We start from the raw sequence: 6,139 nt of genomic DNA on the forward strand, positions 1-6,139 counted from the left end.
TTCAACATGTTTCCAGACAATAATTTCAACAGTTGAATTAAGTCATTTTGTAGTCTCTTAGAACTACAAAACAGATATACATTCACAATAATAACAATTTATTAGCGAATTTAAATTGGAGTTGGAGATTAGTGCATTGGTTCTACAGCAGCACAATAAATTATGTTTTTAAGTTTTATTTCATAATTTTAATAATTTAAAATTACTCAAAGTGGAATATTACTCTACGATTCTGTTAACCATAAATCTATTTCACACCTATCGACTTAGCATTCATAAATTAAAAAACAATTTCGATACTTTTTAAATGCTGCCAATTTCAACACAAATGCCTTCTGAAAGCCATAATATATTAATTACAAAGCTCATGTTGCTCCTAATACTGAAATATGACGAAACATAATATTAGGCACAGTATATATGTGTGTATATAAACAGTTGATGGACTCATTAATAATACATAACAAATTGTACATAAACGAATACTCGTAATGATCGCAACATGATACAATTTAGTAGCTGCCATGCCGAATCGCTGCCATGGCATCGTGAAAAGGCTAAGGCTTGATCATATTGAGACTTGGACCACCAGGGTGGTTTTCGATTCATTGATCTGCAAAAATCTATTAAAATCAAAATTTAGTTATATTATAACTTTTTATGGAAGATTAAAGATTTGAAAAATTAATTAAGTACGATCATGTGTGCTATAACATAAAATCTATACTCTAGGCATTGTCCAAATACTGCAATAATAATGATTTGGTTTGATTCCGATGGAAGTTAATATCCAATTTGTGAATATAGTAAATATATAACGCATATAATAAAAAAATTAATTTAAAAATTTATAACACATATTGGAAGAACTCGAAAATTAATTTTTCGGTAACTTTAAAATTTATTTAAAATTTTATAATAAAAGATTTAAATTTACAGTCATAACTTAACAGTTAATCCTCATTTAAGTCATGAACTTTGCTAACTTCTTTTATACTTAAGTCAATTTTAAGAGTTAAGTTATGACCGTGAAATCGGTTCCTAAAGTTATAAATATTTAAAAACTAATTGTTTAATTATAACAACTTATGAGTTAATGAGTTGGTTAATTATAATCAATAAAAAGAATAATTATGTACTACGATCTATGGAAGCTAATATGATATCACTGAAGAGCATATCTTAAGCTAACCAAAATATTTAAGGCTATTGACAAATCTAACAATATTTCTTGCTTGAAGTTTCCCGACCTCATTAGATTCAATGACACCTGTTAATAGATAATAGACTCATTTCCTGCTTATTGTATGGGATGAACATATAATAAAAGTAAATTTTAACAGAACCTGCAGGCATCGGCTAGTTTAGTTCCATTTTTAAAAGTTGGTACTTCAAAGGAGCATATACAGACCAAATGACACCAACGCCGTCAGACGCATTGAAATTTGTTAGTTCAAGAAAGTTTTTATTATTTTATTATTTTTATAATTTTAATTACTTTTAGATATGATTTAAAGATATTTCAATTAAGAACTCCTGAAGACAATTCCGCAATATTTCCTCCTTGAGAGTTATTATTGTGATTATATTTATTATGACGTATTTTTGAATTGTTTGTTGTTGAAAAGTTACCATATAAGTCCATACAAAGTAATTTCAGGGTTCCCTATCATAGACACTTTGAAGGAAATGCACAAGGAGACATTTTAGCCCCGATTGATAAATACAGATACCTTTAGAAGTGTCTATATATGTTTCATTAGATACCGTTATGAAAAGCACCTATATTCACATACTGTAGTTACTGATAATAAATGGAAGTAACTAACAATATGTAATTCCTTTCGGTTACATGTTTGCCTTCGTGCAATGAGACTAGATCTAGAGAACTTATTAACAAGGATCAAAATCATACTGCTATGGTGATTGCAGCTCTTTCATATTATTGGTTTATATGATCGAATAAAGACATATTTTCTATGTAATCACCCAATTTTGGGTAACAAAAGAATCTCATTTTTAGAGAAATAATAATGGCTAACAAAAGAGTCTCATTTTTAGAGAGATAATCTCTTAGGAGTATGTTAGACTACTTAACAGAAAAAAAAAATCTGTTAAATGATATAAACTTACCTGCAATAAGGGGTTTGTTGTGAGGAATATGGTCTTTGAATAGCAAATAATTGCTTATTATATGATGCAGAAAAAGAACAGCCAGTCAGATCTAGTAAAGCAACTGCAGCTGGCAACAATTCAATGAGATTTTTTATATATTTTATTTATATATATATAAATATATGTATGTATGTATATTTATCATTTTTATCTATTATTTAATAACTGATATCGTAAGATAATGACTAAATTGATAACACTAACATATGACAAACTATTGTGAAGTGTTTGAATAAAGGTTTTATAATAATTATTTATATGCAAAACTATGTCTCGGTTAATAATGAGGGTTAAAAAAAATAACTAATAAATATATATTCTATTAATAGCTTCATTACTTTCCAATTTTCACTAAAATTTACAGCACTTCTTTCCAAATTATAGAAACACATCAAATTAACTAGCTTAACGACAGTACTTCATATAATTAATACATTAAAAATTGTTCCAGTAAAAAACACGGTACTTCCTTCTTTCAGTTATTTATTTCAACATTCCTTCAGTTGCATTTGCATCTGCATCTCCCAACGAATAAATATTCCCACGTTTTTCTATTGCAATTTATAAGCTTCACTACACAAGTGCCGTACCATCATTAACTTTTCTTTAACAAAAACCAAATCACATCATATCAGTAAAAACCGTAATGAGCGCTTCTTTTGTCAGATGCCTTAAACTGTAGTATTATATATATGTATATATATGTATTAAAGCATAATTTTTTTAAAATAATTTTTCATATCAGTTTTTTATTATTTAAACTTTAAAAAACGTTCATATACGCGCTAATTAAGCATTTTTTTCATTCCCCGAGTCATATTGACAGATTTATCTCATGCATAAATCTTCTACGCATTCAAACTATTTACCATCATAATTCGTACTAATTGTGGTGCATAATTAATACGTTGAACTACATTAAATACATTTTTAAATACAATAAATTAGCCTGGAACCTGAAATTAATTTCCCACGAATTTCCAAAAACAAACGTTTTTATTGGTTTGATAGACCACAGATACAATAATTTCAAAATAATTAATACGCGCCATAGAAATACTTTCAAATTTGTTTCAATTCCGTTGCGTTTCAACAAATGTAGGCCTGCTGCATCCAGCGCTGTATCTCCATAACCTAAATTATTAATGATGTCATTAAGGCTTAAACGAAGCTTTTTGTGCTGTCTGCCTGGGCAATCAATCATTTTACTCATTTTCTCATATTTAAACTCTTTAATCTTTTATCTTCACATTGTCGGTACACATCAATGTCTGTTTAAGGCTTCAGCACCATTTATTTTTTGTATGTGTTGTCAGATGTCAACTGCAATTTGTGACAAGATGACGTTATAACAAAATTGTTAAACTCCATTGAAGACTAGCATAGAAGCGAGGTGAAGAGACGATGTGCATATGTTTTCTCTAGAAATATTGTTGCTGTTATTTAATAAAGTATGTCATGTTACATTGAATGATGATTACTTTGATTATACTATATTGAAGTGATAGGATATTATACACATTGTTGTAAATTTAAGATAGACATATGTAATAATAAGAAAGTCTTAAATCTTAATAATCGCTTCATTTTCTATATCAATTATATACACGTGTAGCCTACTTTTAATATAATATAATATGGAAATATTAATAATGAATCCGGTAAGTAATTTTAAATATATGCATCTGAAGTTGCTAATGCTTCTTTTATGAATTTATACTATTGGATCGATCTTTATTAAACTTCATTAAATTAACAATTAATACTTCTTTGATGAATTCATACAATTAGATCGATCTTTATTGAACTCTATTCAGTTAAAAAAGTTTCTCACTTTAAAAAAGTAATAACGCATTTCGTTATCTGTTGGGTCCTCTCTAATTGCTAGAGATTAATAATACGTTATTTAATGTTAACTTTCAAATACATTTAATTACATTAAAAGAACATATAAATAACTGTAAAGTAATAATAATAATAATAAGTCCATCTTTTTCCACGAACCACACTTAAACAGTTCAGATCCGAATCAGATATAACAAATATAGGATAAAATAGTTTACAAGTTAAGTTACTATAAAACAGTTACTGTCTTATGGATCGTCTCATCTTTTTAGATAGGTGTGCTTTATTTTGATGTCAAGTTTTTGGTTAAATGGTATACATGTATATATATACATATAATACAATATCCCCTAATATTTTTCAAATTTATATATTACGGCATCTTCAGAACTTTGTGAATAGTTTCATTCATGTTTTGTGGTGCTCCTATGATTACTGTTATTATTTTGTACTGACTTCCTTACAAGAACATTAATTTAATAATAATAAATTAAAGTAGTTCCAATTTTATTCAAAACTTGGTAATCATCGTAACTCAATCTCGCGTTATCGAAACAAATACTTGGCAAGTACATTTACATTTTTATTAATCACCAAGCGACTATTCTAGGACTAACTAGAAACGTCTTATAGTTTGTTACATTCATTGGTTAAGTAGAAATGAGTTTCAGGTCATAGGGATCGACAAACTGTCATTCTCCAATACAATGGTATTTTACTTATAATATACTATTCGATGATATGCATACCAATTAGGAGTTTCTTTCAAAAAGAAGTGGCTGTGGGTCAAAACGAGAAAGAAAAAACTCTTACATATAAACTTAATCACTCTCCGGTACTTACCTCAAAGTGAGGTTTTTCGGTATTATCAGTAGAAGATATTCCCTGTTTTTAAAAAAACAACACATTGGTTTCCTAGGTCTAAATTGCTTTAATTAGTTAGTAAAAAGATAATATATTAATTTATTAAAAATAAATGAATTCCTTTAACTCCTAGGAGGAGCATAGGGTCGCAATTAATTAGCATAGCTTAAAACTTATCTGTACTATCACAATAGTAATTTTGGGGTCTACATTTACTCGACTTCCAATGAGAGTGGCTGTCATCTATCTATCTGTTAGAAAAGCATTTCAATTTCTATATGCCATTATTTTTGTTTTATTTAATTTGAAACTTATAGCCAATGCAAGACTAACAAAATAGGAAACTTTTACGAATCATAAGAATTAAATGTCTTAAAATCTTCAAATTTCTGACTTGCAGTCACTCAATGATTTTATTAACTGTTTTCCATTATTTGCCTAACGTACGTAGCTCTTCAAAATTTTTGAAGTAGTTTTCGTTTCCTTAGTTGAAAGATGAAATTCCTGCTTAAGTGACTGGCTTGAGAAAAATCTTGCCGGCATATAAACGTACTTAAAAGGCCTGTGGTACTTAATTGGTGAAAAGGTTAAGGTTGGTCGTGACAAGGAGATATGCATTTTCAATTATTTTCAAAGCCTGAGCACTAGGCACTCGCCAGCTTCCAAATGACCAATCAGTTTGCATAAAAATGTTGTCTGTTCTTCTATTTTGTAAGTTTGTTGTTTTTAAAAACTTATTAGCATAACAACATCCTCGACATTGTGGTAACAACGGCCACATTTGGCTTATGCCAACTACAGTAACATTTAACCTACTACGAGTACAATAACAACAAATACTAAATAACAACAACATTACATTGTAAAGAAATGCACTCACTCACTGCACATTGCAATTCTGTGCGAGTAGATAAATATGTGCACCTCAAGGTAGCAGTCGTCGCATGTCTGCCCAGTGTGGATAGTTTCGATAGTATGGATAGTATGAATAGTATGGATAGTATGGATAGTATGGCGTCTGCTTGTTAACGTTACTCAATCATAACGGCACATTTAAGATTTTTGCCTAACATCGCAATGTGCACAGCGTGTGATTTTAATAACGCGTGTGCGCGACATTCTGCTCCAAGTCCAATGTCTAATACTAGAAACTGGTGATGCTGTAATACTGGCATTGCCAGCCACATGAGCAGAGGAACAATTGCTGATGTTACTGTTGCTAATGTTGTTGGTACTTGGCAATGGTACTTGGACT

Source organism: Teleopsis dalmanni, chromosome 2 (assembly GCF_002237135.1).
Source record: "Teleopsis dalmanni isolate 2A chromosome 2, ASM223713v2, whole genome shotgun sequence".
In the NCBI taxonomy this organism is placed as follows: domain Eukaryota; kingdom Metazoa; phylum Arthropoda; class Insecta; order Diptera; family Diopsidae; genus Teleopsis; species Teleopsis dalmanni.